The sequence below is a fragment of the Diuraphis noxia genome, unplaced genomic scaffold (genome assembly GCF_037042655.1).
Source record: "Diuraphis noxia isolate RWA-SAM2 unplaced genomic scaffold, SU_Dnox_SAM2 contig0001, whole genome shotgun sequence".
NCBI lineage: Eukaryota > Metazoa > Arthropoda > Insecta > Hemiptera > Aphididae > Diuraphis > Diuraphis noxia.
The window spans coordinates 77,551,303-77,577,110 of NW_028301711.1; the positions used below are offsets into that span (position 1 = coordinate 77,551,303).

General features: G+C 30.4%; 2 pseudogenes; both read right to left on the reverse strand.

Moving 5' to 3' along the window:
- The window catches only part of LOC149061806 (uncharacterized), a 340,578-nt pseudogene that overhangs the window by 94,021 nt on the left and 220,749 nt on the right, over positions 1-25,808 (reverse strand).
- On the reverse strand, positions 1,289-13,733 carry LOC149061819 (uncharacterized; annotated as a pseudogene).

Below are 25,808 nucleotides of genomic sequence, written 5' to 3' on the forward strand. Positions count from 1 at the left end.
AGTCTAGAAGTTTATAAATTCAACCATTTTTTCAAAATTACAATCGGCCTTCAGGAAGTATGTTTAATTTACTACCGCTTTTAGTAGTTTTTATAGCATTGCAAACATGAATATTATATTTCACTTTTCGTAAAGTAATGACATGTTCCTGCGCGTGCGAGAGTTTATTTCTGCGGCGGCTCGCGGCTGCCGACCGGCCGTCATAGATTCTCGGAAGTCGGAAACAATTAGCCGATAAAGATTATTGGATAGGTATAGAACATTACTAATGGGCGACAATAATAATTATATTTTTCCAAATTTAATACAACCCACATACATTTAAATTTCAAGGAAATACAAAGTATAATAACACTATCAATATTTTCGTTATGTAAATTACGATCTAGATTATGTTAGAAACCTTGTAATTTCAAATAATAATAAAGTTTTTAAAAAATATTTTATAAGAACATTTTTAAATAAGTGCATGTTAAATTTTATTAATTTTTTATTGTATTTATTTTAATAATTTGTGATGTATAAACTATAAATTAAATTATAATTTACCTAACGAAAATATTTATATTTAAAAAATTTTTAAAAAATCAGCCTTTTGACTTAAATAAGTGTTTTAACCATATAAATTTTTCTGAAAATCAAATTTACATATTGGCTATATTGAATATTTCGAGAAAAAAAATGTATCAATTTTTAAGTTTTTTATTTTTTTATATGGTTTTAGAATTAATTGATTTAGTAAATGAACGTGAGTTTCCTTTTCCTATCGGGGATGGTTTTTAACACTACTTTTTTAAATAATTGTATTTGTATAAAAATGTTAAGCAATGTAATAGTTAATAACTATGAAATAACAAAGTGATTCTCTTGTGTAGTATAATGTAATTGTACATTTTTGCGAATTGCAGCGAAAGCCGAGTAGTTAGTAGGTAATATAATAGTAAAAGACACGGTTTAAGATATACTATATATATAATATATACTAATATATAATAATAATAATATAATACTAATATATAATATATACGATATATCTTAAATCGTGGTAAAAGATAACGCGCGCAATTGAACATGATATATTGCCATTTTAATTAGGTATACGTAGTTCTGGGAATTCGTAATACTGTCGACGACCGAATGTCCGTGGCACGCGATAATGGATTACACACACTAATGTTCATTTACTACTCACACATAGACATAGCCAAAATGTTCATGTTATGTGAATTGCCTAAATATTACTCCTTAAAACATGATACGCTGGAGCCCCCTTAAGATCGACGTTGTACTAGCTAGCGTTGTACGTTGGTTCCATCGATAACGGCGTCGTTTCCAGTCCTGTATATCTTAGTCCATGATTCTCACTTCTAAATTTATTACATACTGCACAATTACCAATATATTCCTCGATATCTTTATCTAAACCTTTCCAATAAAACAAGGAACGTGCTCTCATTTTAGTCTTACAAATTCCAAGATGAATTTCGTGTAGTTTAAATAAAATTTTATTCTGTAACTTCATAGGGACAAACACACGATTATTAAGAAAAAGTAAATCGTCATCATATAATATTTGGTAACGCATATTAAAATATGGTATAAGCTCGCGCGAGACTTTATTGTTATGCTTAGGCCAGCCATTCTTGCACACGTATACTAATTGATTTAATAAATCATCTTTAATTGTTTCTTGTACAAACTCATTTCGAATATTTTTAGACATATTAATTGAATGAACTACATCGGAAACATCAACGTCATTATTATCTCGAGACGATATACACGCTCGACTTAATGCATCTGCGATACACATTTTTTTTCCGGTACATGTATAAGATTAATATCATATCGTGATAATTTGACCTTAATGCATTGAAGCCTTTTAGACGGAATGTCATTTAAGTTCTTTTTCATTAGCGAAATTAAAGGAAGGTGATCGGTTTGAACTGTCACGCGCCTACTATATAAATATAATGATGAAATACCTTGCACGCAAATAAGACTGACAGAAATTCCTTATCAACCTGTCCGTAGTTAATTTCGGTTTCAGATAAGCTTTTCGATTTAAAACAAACTGGTCTGCCTTCTTGTAACAAAACACATTCAATGGCAAATTTACTACTATCTGTCTGTATGATCACGTATTTTGTGTTATCATAGTTTCTAAGTACGGAGGGACCAGCAATTAATGTTTTAATTTTATTTACACACTCATTATGTATTGATGTCCATACAAACTCATTATTCTTTGTAAGAAGATCTCTTAGTGGCTTAGTCAACATTGCCAGGTTAGGAATAAAATTTCCGACGTACCTAATTAACCATACCTAAAAACCTTTGCAAATCTTTTATAGTTTTTGGTACCTAATACTCGAAAATAGATTTAATACGATCACTATCTGGTTTCATGCCTTCATTTGAAAATGTATGTCCAAGGTAATTAACTTTATCTACCTTATATTAAAATGCAGTGTTACTACTACCAGTACTACCTATTAAATGTTATACATCCGTATAATAATAGTTGTTTTATCAAATATTAAACATTAAAAATTACCTACCTATTAACTGTTATTATATCTATATGATTTAGTGCCTCGGTGGAACTATATACTATAATATAGGTAATTGAGAATCGTTAAAAGAACGGTTGTTTAATAAGTACAAGAACTATATGCACTAAAAAAAAAATAATACTATGCTAAATATGGTGCAAATATGCATGGTTTAAAAATAAAAAAATATTCAATAATATCAAAAATAAAACGCATCTCAACGAAGGTGCAAAATAAAAACCTGTGCCAAATTTGTGTACTATATATCATTTTTATTTTTATTGTAAACAGTATTAAATATTGATTGAGGCTCTTAAAAATAACCTCCTGGAATGACAGCTGGTCGACCAGTAAGTCTCCGTTCAACAGACAATACATTCATTGTATAATTTTGTGCCCTGTGAGCTCAATTGTGTATTTCAAATGATTGTTGTTTCCAAGAACCGGAGACCACCCAAAACTAAGTTTACAGCAATGCATGCCTATACGTTTTCACAACAATATATGGCCACCCGCTGTCATATTGGCCGTCTCCACGAAACTGAACGATCTTTGCCTGTATTTGGTCTTGATAATATGGCTATGTGTCGTATATATTTATATTTATATACGAAAAGTTCACATAATATTTTGACGTCCATAATTTTCCTTTTGGAAATGTAATTCAAATTAAATACAAAATGAGAAGTTAAAAATTAAATAACTTTTTAACAGTTGAAACACTTGAAACTGCAATAATTGATTTTCACTAGATTTTACTTTAGCAACCAGATTTATGAGAAACTCGGATTTTGTTTTTTAAGATCAGTGAGGGGGTAAACATTTTAGAAACAGACGACCAAATTTTAGTACAGTTAGAAATTAGTCCGAAATTAGTTACATACTCGTACTTAAAAAAAGGTTCCGGCAGAAAATTTCCCATTATGACATTCACCGGTAAGCGATCTTTGATAAAATGGGACGTTGAGCGGTAGTTGACGGTCAGCGCGTTGAGATTATTATCTTGTTTCGATCATGCCGGAGAATTTTTTTAATTTATCATTTTTAAATTCCGAGTGGAGTGAAACAATGCATTATATTTATAATTATGTTTTTCTTCTATCTGTCTTTCACATTTACGGTATGAAAAAAGTTTTGATTTTTAAGTTGAGCATATTTTCTGTTAGAAATAGTTAATTTATTTGATATTTTTAAGATTACATTACTACATTAGACGGTCAACAGCGATCACGTTTAAAGATAAAGTGCTATCTTTAATCGTGACAGCGATTCAGCGATTGTAAAAATAATAACTAATAAGTGATAATACCCGGTGGTCCTCGTTTACCAGCAGGCTTGCTAGTTGTTTATTGTTTGTTTCAAATTTGAAAGTGTTCGTTATTTAATTCAGTGCAGTTATTAAAATTAAAATTTGTTATTCGATATTCATAATGTTCAGCATTTTTAGTAAAAATATCAAAAAAAAAAAAGTATTCAAAGTACATCAGACCATTCAGACAGTGAAACTGTTGATGATCCTGGTCCAAGCACTCCAAGCACGTCACGTAGTTTGTGTGAACAAGAACAAAATGTTACCTACCTTAACGTTAAAATTGTTCCCGAAGAGATATTAAACACATTTGCTAAGATTGACAGAAGATTATGTTTAACACTTTAATAATTTTAAATCATAAAATACAATAAATAAAAATGAAATGTGTTAAAATTGTTTAGTATTTTAATATACCTAATAATAATAGTCAAAATAAAATATTTTAAAGGTGTAATGGGGGGGGGGGGCGGAGCCCCCCACGGCAATATAACGGTTTACCTTTTGTAGCACCCCCAAGATTTGAACTCTAGTTGCGCCACTGATCCAAAAGCAACTTTACAAGAATATTTTGAAGAAGTATTTGATAAAAGCAAATCTATAAAAAAAACAAATTTACTAGATAATAAAGTGTCGTTTTAATAATTTAATTAGTTGATTAATAAATTACATAAGTATATATAAGGACATTTATATTTTTAATTTTCATAACAGTTTTTTTATTTAAAAAAAAATATTTCTTAAATAATTAAGTATACATACCTAAATAAAAATATATGTGTTTAAAATGCATTTTTTTATTGAAATCATAAAAATAGTCAATTAGATAAACAAATATTGAAGTACTGGTTTATTTTATACCTAATTGATAATTAAAATCAATTTTCAGAAGAATCTTCATCATCTGTGTACATTATTTGTTATAAACGTTTAATTAAAATATAATGTGTAGTACGAAAAATTTAAAATTTTAGGCCCTGACACGTATATAATATAAAGTAAAAGATATGGCGATTACGCGTATATAAATTCACGCAACAAATATAAAAGGCATAATAATATGACAAAAAATAATTATAAGTTAATAACAAGAAATAGCAATTCGTGCATAAAAAAGAATATATTATTCGCAACGGCCTAGCATCACGACGACGGACGGAGGAGAACAAAATTGCGGCGGCAGTAGATAACGCGCCGATACTAGATTCGCATAATATTATATAATTCACAAGACACAAAATATAATTAAAACAAAATAAATATAAAAATAACGGCTGGTGCTCGCGAGTGTTTGTGTATGTGTGTGATTGTGTCGATCGGCTGTTCCTCCGTAACCGATAGTATTTTACTATATTATATTATATTAATTTATGGCGGCAACAACGATATTACAAAATATTCAAGTTATGATTTTGAAGTTGCGGGAGTTATATGAGAATGTTTACCAGATTAAGTGCGATAGTGGTCATGACTTCTGGAAGAGGAAGTTAATCAATAAAAGTTTATTTTTTAATTTCAAATCAGTAAGTGATAATTATTGATATAATTTATTATTTAAAATATTAGAGAGAGAAAATGCGATGACGATGATTTAAATTTAATTTAATTGCAAATAAGTATAATTTAATTGTAAATAAGTATAAGCCTACAAATGGAAAAACAATTTTAGATGTGTTAGATATAAGTTATTCTTATAATAATTTATTAAAAACGGAGAATGATCGTAATGGATATTTTGGTTCATGTCTAGCAGAAGTTTGGTTATAATTATATTTTACAATTTTTAAAAATAAACTGATTCACTGTTTTATAAATACTAATTTTGATAAGTTTAAATACTTATAGAGGATTGAAGTCTAATAAATATTAAAAACGCTCGCCTTTACATACTGAAACGAATGTAAAACTATTTAAATAATCATTTTATATCAGTTTTATTTAAAATTTAAATTTAAATCAACAGAAGAATCGTCATAATTTTTTTAACACAATTAATCATTAACCTAACGTTTGATCATAATGTTACAAATATAACGCACCAAAAATAATATTGATTGTATATACACATTTCGATGAGTGTCCGACATAAATATTGTTGGAAATGAATCTATAAATACTACTGATATTTGACAAAACGTAATAGTTATTTTTAATAGGACTATGATAGGTATACTAAGAAGCGTGACAGTCAGTGTCCCGCGAACATGCATCGCAGGACGCATTATTTGACTCCTAGATACGGGACGTCCCGCCTTACGCGGGACGGTTGACAGCCCTAATCATGTCTGAGGCAATGCATTATAAATATTATAAAATTATGATAATATTTGGATTTTAATGAAATAATATTATACAGCTAGCCAGTGGCGCCGAAGTCAGTTTTTAGAGGTATTGCAAAGCATACCTGCAAAGCAAGACCCACCCACCTACATTAGGTTTTATGGTTTATCCTAATTCATAATGTTAGCTATGACGATAAATAAAATAATTTATAACTTTCATAAATTAAAATAATTTTAGCCAGTGTGTTTCATAGGCTTATTACACCCTCCCACCCTTAACGCTATGCAGGACCTTATTAAATTATGTATATCAATTTTCAAGGATTCACTATACATAATAAATTACCATCTATATTCATATAGTAAAATAAGTCCCTTTCGATTATGTTACAAATGAATTTTATTAAACAGTTAATTGTTAAATTTAAAGATTGTCATATTATACTTTATATTTATAAGTCAACCGTGAAAGCTGCAGCTTGCATGCTATAATGTAACGTCTTATCTTGTACTACAACTATAATTTTAGCCCGTGTTTTTCGTAGGCTTATTACTGCAATACCTGGACATAGGGATCGACGCCACTGTATATAGTTTTTTTTTTCTTCTGTAACATTCGCTTACCTTACATTTTCAATACCTTACGGAAAATACCGTAATGATATAATGTACTTATTATAGAATAAAATATATATATTTATCGTGGGCCTGTCCACGGGGGGTGCAGGGTATGCACCTGCACCCTCTGTGATTTCAAGTGGCACCATGAATTAAGAAAAATTGTTCAAAAAAGGGGGCTAGGGCACATTAGCCCTTTGGGTACGCATCAGGTTGGACCCTCTGACCAAAGATCTAGACACGCCTATGATATTTATGCATACTTTACGGTGTATCTAACCCGATTAAATATATACAACTAGATAGTTATATGAGTAGTAAGTACAGTATATAAGGGTCTCTATAATCCGAACACGGCAGGCTAATCCGAAAGACGCGGTAATCCGAACGGGCTTGAGAATTATCTTATCGCCATAATATGTACATATGTATGTATTTATAAATAATATTTTCCGGTAATAAAATGTTTCAATTATGTGGGACTAGGCATACCAATCCATGATGGGAACCAATGTACAAAAAAAAATCAATATTTTAAATAGTAAAGTTATTAATTATACTCATAATTATATGAATCTATCTATCTATATATATAAAAGTAAGTGGCGGTTTCTATTATCCTTATGATCTCGAAAACTACCCGACTGATTGACTTTAAATTCAACATAGATATTCAGCTACTTTAACTTTTCCTATATTAATCTTTGTTAACAAACAGTTTCCATAGAAACATAATCATATAATAATAACATATAATAATAATTATAAAATATACATTAAAATAGATACATGAAGTCGTCTCGACCTGGTGACCTAGAAAGACATCGAGTGGGGTTTTCATGTCAGTTCTGACCTTCCTCAGATGTAGCTGAATATCTATGTTAAATTTCAAGTCAATCAGTTGGGTAGTTTTCGTGATCATAAGGATAATAGAAACCGCCACTTACTTTTATATATATAGAAGAGTTTTTTTAATTGAACGTTAGAAATCAATAAGTGTTTTTAACTCATACGTTATTGTCGAATCATTTTTTATGGGTACTCGTATAATATTTGATTGAAATTCTTGGATAATTTTAAAAGAACATACAATGCAAGTTTTAATATAAACACCCTTGAACGTAACGATATCATTAATTTGATTAGTTTTATTCAAAATTGATTGTAAGAAGTTGGGTATTGTTATGTTATTATTTGTTGCAAATGTATACTCGTGTCCAGCGAAAAGCATAAATTCTCGCAAATCTTGCAGTCTGTTTGCCCAGTAATTATTGATCATCACGTTCAAGATATGATCTGGTGGAAGATTTTTTATTTGATTCCTCAATGTTGGATTTGATAAGAGTAAGAGGAATGTAACCGCTGCAAATGAGTTGTAACCGTCTGGGAACCCTCTGAGATTGGATATGTTATTTGCTGGATTATTATTCTGTTGAACTTCTAAAACTTCTCTTGGAATAGCCCAAACCTGTTCAACATGGCATATAATCACAGCAATTCGTGGCGGAAAGACAATAACCTACCAGAGTCGGGTCTAAATTTTTGTCTCAAGAAGTTGTATTGCAAGATTGCTAGTGTATCTGCGACAACTTTAAAAGTATCATAATTTATCAGTGTAGGACATTCAAAGATGTGACTCTAGATAGGGCTACATATATTTTGTCCCATTGCAAAATTGTGCGCCCCTGCGTAAATGACTACAGTCTTTAAGCGTAGGTTTTTTCCGATATTCTTTGGTATTTCTCACTCTTAATTATAATATTATTATTATACCTAATATAAAATAATAATCCTGCAAACGTAAAACAGACCTGCTAATGTCAATCATACGAAATGTACTGAACCTCTGCAACGGTGATTCGTTATTGTTATCACTGTCTAGCTTATCATACTTCCATGCTTGGTATATGTAGATTATTATGTATTGTATATAATATATAAGTTAAATGTTGTAAGAATTACTTGTATGAATTATCTTTATGTAATCAAATTAAGAACAAGTGATGAATAAATAGCGTGTTATTTAACACATACAAATAATATATTCATTATAAAGTATAAAAAATACAATATATTATCAGTGCAAACATTATTTGTTAATATGATTTATCTTGTGGTTTTTCACCAGTGCGTGTGCGTCGATGTCTTATCAATTCGCTACTTCTACTGAACGATTTGTCACATCACACCCGTACGGTTTTTCACCAGTATGTGTGCGTCGATGTCTTATCAAATTGCTACTGTGAGAGAACGATTTGTCACACACATCACATCCGTACGGTTTTTCACCAGTGTGTGTGCGTCGATGTATCATCAATTGGCTATTTGTTGTGAACGATTTGTCACACACATCACACCCGTACGGTTTTTCACCAGTGTGTGTGCGTCGATGTATCATCAATTGGCTATTTGTTGTGAACGATTTGTCACACACATCACACCCGTACGGTTTTTCACCAGTATGTGTGCGTCGATGTCTTATCAAATTGCTACTGTGAGAGAACGATTTGTCACACACATCACACCCGTACGGTTTTTCACCAGTGTGTGTGCGTCGATGTCTTATCAAAATGCTTCTGTGAGAGAACGATTTGTCACACACGTCGCACCCGTACGGTTTTTCACCAGTGTGTGTGCGTCTTCGGTCGAACTTTACCTTGGTCATTTTTTTCGCCGGAGTAATGGCAGGCTGTTTCTTTTTGGTAAATAATTTATTTAATATTTATTTGTTTTTTCTTAAAATTATTTGGTAACTATATACTTCTCTGCTTATAATCGATTAGACTTTATTGACATCACAAGATTTTCAAGCCAGTATTTGATGCAGTATTTTTTTTACATTAAATAAAGTATAATATTATGCTTTTACGTATTATTAGTAATTTATATTAAACTTTATAATAATAACTGATACCCTTGCACTTAATATTCCCTTAAAAATACCAACTATTTATGATTCAAAATTTGTGTTTAATTTGTCGTTTAATACCAAATGTAGCTATTGATGTTCAAAACTTCTCGTGTTACAAATTCTCGTAGATTTACCCTATCTTAATCTCCATTAAAGATTTTAAACATACAGACATCATCGTTATAGAAAGAAGTAAAAATCACGGCCTCATTCTGGACCTGACAATCCGTTGGGCTTGGGAAACAAATGACCCGCAACAGAATAATGCAGTAAACGAAGAAAAGAAAAGTAATATAGGCCGTGCATTCCATGGTTTCAACAACAGCATAGCATCGCAAATTGGGAAGTTTTTGGACTTTAGTTTGGAGCTCGGGGTACAGCCTCAGGGTTCCTAAAGCCATTCTTCCGATCACACGACCTCGCTATGCAGGAGCTTATTAAATTATGTATATCAGTTTTGAAGGATTCACTATACATAATAAATTACCATCTATATTCATATAGTAAAATAAGTCCCTTTCGATTATGTTACAAATGAATTTTATTTAATTGTTAAATTTAAAGATCGTCGTATTATACTTTATATTTATAAGTCAACCGTGAAATCTGCAGCTTGCATGCTATAATGTAACGTCTTATCTTGTACTACAACTATAATTTTAGCCCGTGTTTTTCGTAGGCTTATTACACCCACCCACCCTTAATAGGTATTGCAACTGCAATATCTGGACATAGGGATCGGCGCCACTGCAGCTAGCATAACGATACGTAGGATATTTACAGGTGTGTAAAAGAACATTTTTCTGTTGAAAAATTCAAACGATTGGTACATGAGAAATCCTGACGCCGCACACTATTATTTGTATATTTTACTAGGTACTCGCTCGACCTAACGCACAAAGTATGGATTGCGGGAAGGTTATTGTAGGACAATATATTATATATTTTTAATTCTTAGAGATCATCTTAAATCCTATTCATTGCCCAACCCCAAGTCCCCAACCATAAAATATCGGGATTTCTGCCCAGTAACTCTGTCGTCTGCCGAGACACAGTCAGTCTGTTCTAGACACTCATATTTTTACGTACTCTCTGCGCTCCGTGTTTTCTCAGTCTTTACGCATTTATTAACTTTCTGTTTTATTTTTTCTCAAAATGATTTCAATAATAGAATTTTTATCTTTATTCGTATTTGCGTTAGCTACATCGAGAGGTGGACGAAGAGTATTGAACCCGCTACTAAATACGAATGATTTAATAAATATATATGGTATAGAACTGTAAGTATGATCTTTATATTATTTTTAAAATGTATATTATTTTCTCATTCGCAATATAGTGTTAGAACGCGTGCAGTAGAAGACTATGAAAATGCGGTTGAAAATTTAGAATATGATAACATGAGTGAAGACGAGTCTGAGATCACCGGCAACGATGAAGATGACGCGCGCTCGGAGACATTTTCACCCACTCTTACAACCAGTAATTATGAATTAGGGGAGACGTATAATTTTTTAAATGCTTTATTAGACGGATTCCTATGGGAATATGTGAATTATTATGAATTTATGATGATAAAATTATTTTTATACCTGACATTATGATGGGATTTAATATTTATACTTCTATTAACCTTGCGCAAGAAAAAATAAAATGGGGTGAGGGTACCGAATGTATGGAGAATTATACTGTAAGGTGTGGTATAATTATGAGAAAAATTAAATTTAACCCTATTTTAATAGATTTAAGAATAACTAATACGGTTTTTGAATTCGATGTAATAAGAGTCAATTATTTTTGTTATGAATATGTTGAGATGGTATACATATTACATTTTGGATATAATATAACAAACATTCTGAATAAAGAGACAGATTATATTTTTTTCAACTATTTAAATGTAGAGTATATTGTGTCAGGAACTTCGATAAATGACAACCCCATTTTAAAATACTTCTGCATTAATAATTATTTCCGTTATAAAACGATTTTCAATCGTGATAATTTAGATAAAATGCAAATGAGATCTCAAAATAAAAAAAGTCATATGGTTATAAAAGATAAAGAAATGTTATTAGATTTATTAAAAGATTATAAAATATATATATATATATTTTATCAGTTTAATGTCACGTTCCTTCATCACGGCTAGAGATGAAGACATGATACATCATGTAACATGAATTATTTTTTTGATTTTTTATTTCCAGTCTAACCTACGGGAAACTAATCTAGCCTAACCTATACATTTGTTCTACATTTTCTCGGCTAGGTCTTACTACGCCCCTATTGAACCGATCAGATTTCAAAAATAGTTCACCAATTAGTGATTGATATGAGCAGACAAAACGACAATGTGAAAATATCGACTGTCGACCTCAGAATTGAATTAGAAGCTGACGAAGCGTTTCCAGCTTCCGCTTCAGCATATTGCTTAATATTACATGACTAAATTATAACTTATAATCCATTTAATGGAGAAGTAAGAACCTTGTAAATATTTATTGTAAATCTTAATATTATTAAATAAAAATATATTTTTATTTATCATGTTTATTTTTATTCTACATATTATCTAAATTATTTAACTTTTATAAATATTATAATAATCTACGTTTTACGTTATGCGATGGTGTTGGGTGTTGAGCGCTCCGTTTTTTTGCCGACTTGTTAAAGAATGATGGTGAGGGTGGAGGTGATTGTACGAAAACAGTTGGACCATCGTTCTCGTCAACTCCATCACTCGCTGACGAAGGTTGTATATAACTAGGTGTAATAAACCACGGAGGGTACTGCGCAAAATTATCCGAATCGTACCCATCGAATGCTGGTGGCGGTAGACTGCTACTATATCCATCGTTCTCATCAATAGGCTAAACAAAATAATAATTTATATAAATATAATATTTTATATGAGATGAAGGCGGCGTATTATATCATTGTTAATAGATACAATATTATTTTTATATGAAGACAAATATTTTATAAATTACCTTAGCTAGAATAGATATATCATAATTTTTCTGTATAATTGATATTTTTTTGTCTGGAGTATAGTTTGGCGATATCGGTGAATACCCACACTGTAAAAAGTTTGTGTTTAAATATATATGTTTGTATATAATATTATATTTATGTATTACCTTAACTAAATTATTGTCATTCTCCAACGGATTGATTTCATCCTCTGCATTCATTTCTTCTTCCAATCTATCCATTCCTTTCATTACTACTGAATAGCTAGGTGATAGAGTTGACAGTCCGTGGAAATCCTTATACAACTAAAATAAAAATAAATGTTATTTAATATTTTATGTACGAAATAATATATAATTCAATTATTACTATAGGATTTAGTGTGTTCCGGTATTCCATACATTGTTTAGCTAATTGAGCAACCGCGAACATTTTAATTTGGCTGAGGTGAGGTGCAGTCATACTCTGTTTAACTTCTGTGTTACGAACGTAAATTTCCATTTCTAATACATTTTTAGGTGGTGAATCCAATCGTAAGCACTTTTCAGTCAAATATACTTTATATTCATCCATTTGTTTCATAATTTTAGGTATTATATTCGCTTCTTTTTCATTTATGTTCGCTGTAATACACCATTCCAATTCTTGGAGTTTTATTAAATCAGTTCGATTTAATAAAACTCTGCACCCGTCTTCCGTTTTTGATTCAATTACTAAAACGTTTGAACCGCTATAAACCATAGTTGATATTTTATAACAATCGGTTTCCAGAAAAATCGTACGTTTATACGATAGTGGTATATCCAGTATAAAAGATAAAATATTCCCCATTAGTGAATATATACGTCTGAGAAAATCCGGTGCTATTTTGACGTGACGAGAAGAAGTTATCAAATGAATAACCACTCGACATTTTTCAACCGGGTCAATACCAATGTGTACAAATTTGCGGCTAACAAAGTCGAGTGTGTAACTATAGTGGATTCGATGAGCTCGACCGGAGGTGATGGTGGTACATAAGTGAAGGCTTTCTTCTTCTTTTCGTTGTATAAGGTAGCGTTACCTACGATTGAACCGGCCATATTGTAAATTAATTTAAAAATTGTAAAAATGCTAAACACTGAAAAATTATAGAAATAATAAACACTTAAAATTTTAAAAACTTGGTAAAATAATAAACACTACACAATATTATAAGACTTGAAAAACTATAAGCTTAGAACAATTTATTAGACTGATCAAAACGTAGAGGAGAATTACAAGTGTGTAAGACTAAGAACAGACTGATTGAATGTCGGCTCTTGCAGAGCCAAGTGTCTATCGACGGGTCCATTAATGGGTGGGAGATACAATATTGAGCTATCTAACGTTTAAGCGATTAAGACATTTTATATTAAAGAAGATGTTTTTTTAAATTGTTGTTGTCGCGTATATCTATGAGTCCAACGTATATCTATGAGTCCAACGTATAAGCGATTAAGATATTTTTTAGTATTAATGACATTTGCTTATAATAATAATATATAGAATGTTATAAACAGATTGGTAATTATTATGTTATTCACTAATATATATTAATTTGTTGTTGTTGTTAAGTATAGTATCTAAAGGACGAGAGTTCACTCGCGACTTATACATTTTCATTAATATGTATTTTTTAGATTGTTTATTAGACGGTTGTTTTTTTAAGTATGATAAAATTTTGTGGGAAGGTACAGATTTTGTTATGTATATCATTTATTAATATGTTATTCCCAAATATATGTTTTTTTAAATTGTTGTTGTCGCGTATGAGTCTAACGTACAAGCGATTAAGATATTTGTTAGTACTAACGATATTTACTTTTCATAAAATATCATCCGCTTATAATAATAATATATAGAATGTTATTATCTAATAGGTATTTTTAATTATTTATTAAACGGTAATGTTTTTGAAGTATGATACAATTTCGTGGGAAGGTACAGATATCATAAGTATATCTAAGAGACAAGAGTCTGTAATTGATAACTGATAAAATATATATAGCTCACATAACGGATCGTAAGGTAGTGGGAAGGTGGAGTATAATATATAAAATATGTATCGGTCACGTGATGAGTAGATGGGTTCAGGTGGAAGGGTAAATATACAAAATATGTATCAGTCATGTGATACGGGTGGAGGGAGGGGTAAATATACGTCACACACGTATGCGACAGGTGGTGGCGGCGGTGATGTGGGATGTGGGGTGGGGTAACGTCGCGTACGTACGCGAGTGACGAGGAGGGCCAGCAAATGTGAGGAGGGCCAGCAAATGCGAGGAGGGCCAGCAGAGGCTAGTAGCGATGGGATGCGGGGTGGGGTAACGTCGCGTACGTACGCAAGTGACGAGGAGGGCCAGCAGAGGTGAGGAGGGCCAGCAAAGGCTAGTAGGGCCAGTGGGCTAGTAGGGCCAGCGGTCTGAACTCTCATTTTTATACTACTGACAGGTATTAACAAATAAGTTTCAAATAAAAAATAAGTTATTTATTCTTATACATTTTTAACATACAATATGTTTTATTGAATTGAAAAATATATATATACATATATATAAGATATAACACTTAAAATTAAAAAATATATTTGTCAAAATTATAAGTCAATATTACATACACAATCACAATCAACATTAAAAAAAAATAAAATTCTCTTATTTTTAACTCTAGCTAGAGTAGCTTACTACCTAGGTAGCTTTGCGAATGGTCTTCATAAATCAAAAAATAATGTCACATCTGATGAGCGACATTCGGTTACTATCTTGGCTGCATTTAGTATTGATCCGAATGCTTCCACAAGGTCAATATCCAGGCAAACAAACATAATCCATACCTCTGTACACCGTATTTTTAAGACCAATTTGTATCACCCGTATAAAATACATTATGTACAAGGTTTAAAACCTTCTGACCCAGAAAGGCGATTAGAGTTTATAGCGAATATGGTACTGCGGTTTTAAATTTATTTGACAATGTTCCGGAAGGTGTCGAAGCGATTCGATAGTATATTAGGAAAGCAAGGAAAATTCTCTACAAGTTAAATATGAATCTAGCAGGGTTGTCCAACTGGCGGCCCGCGTAAGGTTTTACGGAAATCATATATTTTCTTTAAATGCTACCATTGTAAAAAAAGATGTTATAAAAGAAAAACAAAAAATGCATAATAAAAATATTTATAGGTATATACGAATATATATATATATTATATACTTATAGGTATAAAATATAATATACAAAAACAGTTTAATAATTTTAATTATATTAAAATATTATAACGAACAACTGTTTTGCAACGATTACGGCATCCAACGGGCCCCATCAATGACTGGTAAAAAAACTGGATTAGTGGGTCTGCTTCGAGAGAATGGTGTTATTTGTCCGACAATACATTGTATTATACATCAGGGAGCTTTATGTGGAAAATCAGTCAAGCAGGATCAAGCTTTTCAGACCGTGATTAAAATTATAAATATGATTAGAGGTGGAAATCGATCCCTTTTGGCTTTTACACAGGCAACTTAGGCAGTTTTTAGTGGACACAGAGGCTGAGTATGGAGACTTGCTAATGTACAACCATGTAAGGTGGCTGAGTGCAGGAAAGTGCATGGAACGATTTTTTGCCATAAGAAAGGAAATCCCTCCATTTCTTAATAAATACGTTTCATCCGATACAACTGAACTGGAAGAGAAGTTTCAGGATCCAGAATTCTTAAGACAGTTAGCTTTTATAACAGATCTGACTAATCACCTTAACAGTTTAAACTTGAGTCTTCAAGGAAGAAACCAGACGGTTTCAGATTTGGTCGGAATAATAAACGGATTCCGGAATAAGCTAAACGTGTTTAAACATGCTTTGGAAAAGAACAACCTAACACACTTCCCTAGCTGCCTGAAACTAGCAGAAGAACCCAACAGTGAGAAAAATATTGACTTTTCATGCTGCAGTTCACAAATTCAACAAGTTATTAATGAATTCAATACACGATTTAAAGATATTGAAAGTCTCAAAAGCAGTGTACTGCTTTATAATAATACTCTTGGAGCATCCATTGAAGATCAACCACCTGACTTACAACTTGAGTTAAGTGACCTTCAAGCTGACATGTTCCTAAGCACCAGACAAGAAAAGGGACCTGAATTTTTTTAATTGCTATCTAAGGAGAAATTCCCAAACCTGCGAGATTTTGGACTGAAAATGACATCAATGTTCGGAAGCACATATATATGTGAAAGTGCCTTTTCCCACATGAAATACATTAAAAACCCCAACAGAAGCAACCTTACTGATTCTACCTTACGTCATCAAATGGGATTGTCTACAACTGAACTGGCAGTGGACATTTCTTCATTGGTGGATGAAGCCGATCGACCACAGTCTTCAAATTAGATATATTTTCATTATTATTACAATGTTTGTCTTAGTTCTTTAAAAAACTGCCTCTACATTTTCTGCATGTAGAAAAAATTTAGATGTTGAGCAATAAAAGAAATAATACTACTTTTTTGTTTTAATTATTTTTATACCTCTCATTATTTTGTTGTTACATTAACAAAATTAGTGTATGGCCCGCAACCAGATCAGAGGTTTAAGTTTTGGCCCTTGCGGCCTTGCAAGTTGGACACCCCTGATCTAGAGTGCACACGGGATTTGGTTGCACAGCAATAAGCATGGGAACGGCCAGGGGACCGTATTTCATTTGATCGATCGGTACATGCGGGCGCGCGGTTTCACATTTTTTTGACAATGTTACGGAAGGTGGCGAAGCAATTCTATAGTATATTCGGAAAGCCAGGAAAATTCTCTACAAGTTAAATATGAAACCAGAGTGCACACGGGTTTTGGTTGCACAGCAATAAGCGCGGGAACAGCCAGGGGATCGTATTTCAGACGATCGATCGGTACATGCTGAGGAATTATTGAAAAAGAAGCATCATGTTACTGGTCCACAATGACCGCGATTTATTTTTTTAATTTAATTGGTGACGTTTGTATTATTGTTGTTATACTGTAATTATTTCATATTATTCGTTTATTGAACATAAACATAATGTCTAAGAGGAAAACTGTCGATATTACACATTTTTTTAAAAAGAAAAGTGTAACTAGTGCAAGTGCTGTGGAAAATAATGATCGAACAATTGAGGAAAATAAAAATCGAATTGCTGTGGATTCAAGTGAGTCGTCTTTAACATCCAAAGAAAAAATTGAATCAAATATTTTTCAACCATTAAACACTGAAATTAATTTAAATAATACGCTAGGTATTGGAGATTTTTTAAATTCAAATTCTTATATTAATAATATTTTTAAAAAACAACTTCTTGAAAATCATTGGAGACCCCTAAATAAAAATGATTTTCCTTTTTCTATTCAAAATAAATGTAGTAGTATAGAAAAAAGATTCGTAAAAATAGAGCATTTGGAAAAATATTTTTGGCTACTGATATCAAAATCTATGAATGGTTTATTCTGTTTTTATTGTTCAGTTTTTAATCACTCTAATACTGGCACAGGATCAAAAAATACAATGCCTCTTAAATGTCTTGTAACCGAACCTTGAACTGGGCTAGTAGGGCCAGCGGTCTGAACTCTCATTTTTATACTACTGACAGGTATTAACAAATAAGTTTCAAATAAAAAATAAGTTATTTATTCTTATACATTTTTAACATACAATATGTTTTATTGAATTAAAAAATATATACATATATAAGCTTGTTATACATTGTTACTCCATCATGAACACTACAATACTGAACACAATATTGAAAATGACTACCTTTGAAGATGTTGGAGAGTTATATATTAAGTATCAAAATGATAATGGCACGCAAACAGAAGGAGATTTTTATAAAAACCAACTTCAAAAAAGCTTTGAGGAAATGGATAACTTGCGTCAAGTAAGTGTATATAATAGTGATTTTAAAACCGGGTGCCATGAGTATTCACTAAGTGTGCTTGTTGAAAACCACTGGTATATAATATGTAATAATATTAACACTTAAAATATAGGTAGAGAACACATATATTTTGCATACTTTACTTTATACTTTAAAAATACATTCAGAATAGGAACATATTTGACATAATTATTTACAGCAATATCACACATAGCAAAACATTTTAGTGGCAAAAAAAATGAAAGCAATCATTATGCAGAGGAGGTGGTTCAACTGGACACAGAAAATAAGTCCCTCGCAGATGAAGTTGTAAGTGATTAAAAAACAATATTCTCTACTAAGATTTAAATTAAAGACAAAAGTCTAAACATAAAATATACAAAATATTGATAGTAAATGATTAATTATAATAAAATTAGACAAATAATAATAATAATTATAAAAGCAAATAACTTAAAATTACATATCTACATTCCTTATTTAGGTTACATTGAAAGTTAAGGAAAAAAGACAGGCTGAAAAGTTGTAAGTTATTAAAATGTATATTGAAAAAAAAACATCAAAAAAATTTGAAATTATTAAACACAAAATTATTTTATAGACAGTACTACAAACAAAAAATGTAATTTTGGAAGAAGAAATTGTAAGTTTTAATTTCACAAATACACATGTCATGTTTAAATTATAAAATATACTGTTTTATTATTTTTTTTTTAGAAAAATTTAAAACAGAATGTTGTGGACACAGAAAAAAAATCCGACACAGATGAAGTTGTAAGTTACTAAAAATCAATGTTCTCTGCTAAAATTAAAATTAAAGACTATAAAGTATAAACATAAAATATACAAAATATTGATAGTAAATGAGTAATTATAATAAAATTAGACAAATAATAATAATAATTACACAGCAAATAACATAAAATATTTACATTAATTATTTAGGTTATATTGAAAGTTAGGGAAAAAAGGCTGACCGAAAAAGTTGTAAGTTATTAAACTGTATATTTAAAAAAAAAAAGCGGGTAATTCGTGGATGTCGCTCTGCTGTACAGTAGGTTACTGTAATGGATGAGATTAAATTTGAATGCAATGATAGGTATCATTGTATACGAAAAACGATTCTGAACGGAGATGATTTGTCAGTCTAGGATATATTATATTTTAATATTGTCATATATTCTATTTTGAAACAAATATTTTATTTTTCAATTAAGTCGCATTTTGCATAAGGCATAATTAATCAATTAGTGTAGTTATCATGTAGTTATCATAATTCATAATACCTTATATTATCATAGATATACGAATACCTGGCCTGAGGATAAATCGTTATCATTACGCGATTTCATAAATTATTTAAAACTCAAACGCTCAAAACATTTTTCCTATAATGACACTTCAAATTTTCTCTATAGCTATTTGAAGCAAAACTTATGGAAAACTTGGTGTTAAATTTTATAACCTTAGATATAAATACAAACAATATTATGAATTTTGAACTAAAAAATAATTTGCAAATATTCATGGTTTTGACAAATTTTTGTCAATATTGGAAATTCGAATGCTAATAAAAATTTAATTTGAATTTCCGGTGGACATTTTTATTGTGATAAAGATTGAAAAACTTGTAAGGAGCTTTGTATTAAATTCTCAAATCTTAGAATTAAAAAGAAAAACTTTTATGAATTTTGATCTAAGATAATTTGAACATTGCCGTAATTTATATGTATTTAGTCAAAATTTGAACTGTAAATGCTTATAAAAAAATGTGTGACTATATATTTCTTTTATTTTTCAAATGATATTGTAAAACTATTTTAGGAGCCTTGTATTAAATTCTCAAATCTTAGAATTAAAAAGAAAACTTTTATGAATTTCGATCTAAGATTATTTGAAAACTGCTGTAATTTTTACGTATTAAGTCAATATTTGAACTTCAAATACTAATAAAAAAAAAATGTGCCTATGTATTCTTATACTTTTTTAATCACTATAAGAATAACTCATGAGGAACTATGTATTAAATTTTCAAGTATTTTGATAAGGCCATAAAATTCTTATCGACACTTCAAAAAAAAAATTTTCAGACAAATTGAAAATTTCAGTTGTCTTAAAATATCTCAAAAAAAGTCAAAATATTTTGAAAATTAAATCATGTAAAGCAAATGCCAATCCTAATAACTGGTAAAATTTTCAAGTATCTAGGACTTATACTTTTTGAATAATAACAAATATTTAAAATTGTTTCAGGATAAATCGTTATCGTTATACTATTTCGTAAAAATTTAAAATTCAAACGCACTTAAAATTTTTCCTATAATGATGCTTCGAGTTTTCTCTATAGCTACTTGAAGGAAAACTTATGGAAAACTTAGTGTTGTATTTTTAATCATTAGTTATAAACGCAAAAAATTTTATGATTTTTCAACTTCAAAATTACTTGCAAATTTTCGAGTTTTCGACAGATTTCGTAAAATTTTGAACTATAAACACGCTTATTAAAAAAATCGTGACTTACGATTTTTAATTTTTTTTAGCTACAATAAGAACAACTCATAAGGAACCTTTTATTAAATTTTCAAGTTTTTTTGGTCGTCCAACATTTTTTACCAACACTTCAAAAAAAATTCTCAAAAAAGTCGAAAATTTCAGTGGTCTATAAATAACTCAAAAAAAGTCAAAAAATTTTGAAAATTAAAATGTATATAGATAACACTACTAAAACATTTGACCAGACACTCAAACCAAATTTTTGATTTTACATTTACAGGATTTGCAATGCAATATAATCAATCCGCCATAAGAATATCTTCTTCTTTCTTCTTTACTAAAGGCCATGCCTTGTCGTTGCAAATCTGGTACGCCATATGGTTGTCCTTCATTGCTTAATGTTTGGGAAAATTAATACAGTGGTTTCCCGTTGCCTTCTGTATCGCAATGAAATCACTTATAACTAAGTGATGCTATTCAAGTAAAGATGAATCTCTACTTGATACTAACAATGTTGCTGCCCATTGTTAGATCCATTTTGGTCGCCTTTTACGACGGGCATGGACTGCCGTGGGTGTATTCTGATCCCCCCCCCCCCACAGGGAGCCATAAGAATATACATTTACAAAAAATAAAATAAAATCATAAAAAGTTGTACAATAATATTGTATTTGACAAAGACTTAAATATTGAAAAAACTAAATTATCATGTTTTAGAAAGTTACATTATTTCTAGTACTTGTATATAAATTGTATATTGTTACACACGGGCAATTTAAAATATGAACTTACTGCCTAAAGGCAGGATTAATCTAGCCCCGACTCAGGACCGTACTAGCTACCTTTAAGGGGAGCGGGAAAAATATATTTATAGGGTGCCAACTATAATTTAATAAATCCACTTCAAAAGAAAATGGGTGTCTATAATGTCTACCCATTATTGTTTTATTTAGTTACTTGAAAATAACATCTTAATATGATAAATACAGATAATGATTTATTCTGCGATTATTAACAAAATTCCAATCAAAATATGTTTCATTGTAAAACATCTAAGAAAGTAAATTGTACACTTACTTTTAAAATTGAATTTAAAGTGCTCTAATCTACTGAAAGGTTAAACTACATGATATACATAAACGCAAGTGCGTGTTCGCCACAGTTAATTGATAATATCATTGATTAAATACAAATAAATTGCCCACGCCTGTACATTGTTCGGCAGCGCTCTGGACCCGCTATTTGGTCCCGAAAATATATTAGTTTGGACCCCAGACGTTAGAGTTCGCATTGACTGTTGTTCATTATTAGAAAAAACAATACATTTTTTATTTATTTCATGAAAAACATTGATAGTGCTATTACTGAGTATTGATAAAACAAAACGCGGTAAAGGTAAACACTAAACAGTAAATACTAAATACTAAATACACAATACACATCTCAACAATACTGCATGACTCATAAAGACATACAGTTTTTGTAACTTGTAAATAGTAAATAATATTTTGAACTTGGTAATTGAACTTAGTAATTATATTTTAATACAAAATATATATTATAGTTAATAAGCAATAATTCTTTACTACTTTCATTATTGTTTCATAATATGATAATATGTCAACACTGATAAAACTGTTATCACTGTTTATCAAATATATTGTAAGCTCTCTCCTTGATGTCACTGTGTGTGTTTTTTCTAATAAAAGTGTTTCAAGCACATGCTTAACAATCACAACTTTATGTTATTAAGTTATCCGCCCCAATCCACAATTACCAGCGTCAGGTGAAGACGCAACATGGCGCAGTCGGTAGGATCTTAACTATACTACAGTAATAGTGTATAAGTCAAGAAAACTAATAAGTAACAAAATGGTGGAGTTTGAAAAACCGGCAATACTAATATTGGACAGAGATGTGGAGGCAAATTTTGAATTATTTCAACAAGAAGTTGAGATATTCTTCACAGCAACAGAAACTACTAAAAAATCGAAAGAAACTCAAGTAGCCAGACTGTTGAACATATTGGGTGCAGAAGCTAGGAAAATATATTTCCAAATAAAAGATGACTTACCAGAACAATCAGTTAGTGCAATATTGGACGCATTAAAAGTAAGGTGTATACCAAAAAGAAATTTGGTAATGTCTCAATTCAAATTTTTTCAAAGAAAACAAAACCCGTCAGAGCCCTTTGACAAATTTTACACAGATCTAAAAGAATTGATAAAACATTGTTAATTCAAAGATGCTGAAAAACAGTTATTGTGTACTCAAATTGTATTGGGTATTCAAAATAAAGAATCTCAACAAAAGCTGCTTGAAAAGAACATGGATTTGGAGCAAACTGTTCAGTTCTGTCAGTCCATCGAATTATCAGAGAAAAGCAGGCAAGAGATCGAATCAACATCAGTAGCTGGCAAAGAAGGGGTATCAGTAAACAGAACAGAAGTTAAGACAATAAGGCAGCATCATAACAAGGAATTTAAAGGTAAGCAGCCGTTTAAAAGTAACAAAATTGGTAATAATAGTGATGTTAATAAAAACAGTTTCCAAGATGTTAAATACTTATGTAAAAAATGTAACAATGAACATGGGCCAAAAAATTGTCCAGCGTTCGGAAAAAAGTGTAATAAGTGCTCAAAAATGAATCATTTTGCTATAGGTTGCAAAAATAAGAAAGTAAGAACAGTAGATTATGGAAAATCTGACAGTAGTGATGAATACTTAAATATAAGTAGTATAGCGAGAGATCAGAATAAAGAGGAAAATAATTTAGCAAAAGCGAGTTGGACACAATTAATACAAATAAATAATTTGGAAGTGAATATAAAACTTGATACAGGTGCTGAAGTTAGTATACTACCCTCTAGTATCTATAACAAATTGTTACCAAAACCAGAAATTGAAAAGAGTGAGGTAAGAATAGAAACATTTGGAGGATTTGTAATAAAACCACTAGGTATTATATGGGTAGATTGTAGAGCTCATGGTGAAACGCAAATAAAAGGAAAATTTCTAGTTGTAAATGATACAATAAAACATGGGCATTGTATAAAAAAAATAGAGGCAATATTAGGCTCAGAATTGTGTGAAAAATTAAATCTAGTTAAAAGAGTACAAGCAATTAAGAATGAAGATCAATTCGTAAGTAACAATATAGATGTTTTCACTGGATTAGGATTATTTCCTGAAAAATGTAAATTAGTTTTAAAAGAAAATGCAGGGGGGTAAACCACTAGTGGAAGTAGGTGTACACATATTAGGAAATACTTTGGAAGTATTAGGAAGTACACGGAAGTCCGTGGAAGTACTTGGAAGTACTTGGAAGTACGTGGAAGTACATGGAAGTACTTGGAAGTACTCGGAAGTACTTGGAAATATGTGGAAGTACATGGAAATACGCGGAAGTACCGATATTAAATAATTATTATTTAACTTTATTTGGAGTGAAGCAAGTAAAGAACGTATGTCTGCCACGGCACAGTAATGTGCCCTGAGATTTTCTAGGTGTGCCGCGAGAAATGTGGTTGTCAATATTGCGTGAGTGTGCCGTGAACCAAAAAAGGTTGGGAACCATTGGTCTATATTGTTCAATATAAAAGTAAACATGACAAGAAACGGTGTTTTGCAGCTACCATGCTCTCATAATAATAATATTATGTGTGTGATGTGTATATTGCCCTGTTTATTGTATTATTAAATAATTTTGGCCTGAGTAATTAATAATAACTCTTCATTTTGAATAAAATATTTCTAAAAATAATTGAACTATACCAGTTTTAAATAAATATGGTTAAACTTGGCTATAAATAAATATGGTTGGGTTTGGCTTAGTATTATTTGCTTAGTCGTCTCCAGTCCGATCGAAGTCGTGTCCGTTGTATGACGTCTACACACATACAGCACACAAGTTAATTTTTCCCTAATTTTTCCACAGTTTTTCAAATAATTCTATGTCAATTGGTAAGTTTTTAAGATTTATTTACTCAATGTTAAGTTTTAAATAAAATATAATAACTATAATATGTCAGTAGAATCTATAATTATATTATAAATATGTAATAGGTAGATTTTAGAATTTAAATAAGTTGTATAGTAATGGAATTTCGATTTAGTATAATTAAAATAAATTTTAAAACAGTATGATACAATAATCAACACTACATATTATTATCTAGAATAATTTAAAATAAGTTTAAAAATTAAAATAAAGACTATTATTTGAAACTTAAAAAAAAATACATGTTTAATAATTTTGCGAGGTCTATTTTCAGCACTTTTTGCCTGTTTTTGTTTATAAATGTGCACATTGCTTTATTATACTTTGTGGTGCTGGTTATACTATACTGTATGCTTTTATTTCAAACAAATGTATTCATTTTCCAGATATTTATAAAAATAATTAGTGATGGGGACATAAATTGAAATAAATATTACGAAAATAATCAATTTTTTGTTTTTACTCTTGAACTCGAAATATTTCAAATTGTCGTTCCTGACATTAAATTTTATATTTAATAGTTTAAGTACTATTATCAGCCCTTTACTTACTCATTTCAGGGCTCGGAAGTTATAGCACTTAAACAATTAATTTTTAGCGCTTAAATATGCCCATTAAAACATTAATATAAGCGCTATAAATAGCACTAAAAATTGGAAAATATGCAAAATAAAATTCACAACAAATTTTTTTAAACATAAAATTTAAGAGATATCTAATTTTACAGATTTTTTTTTAAATA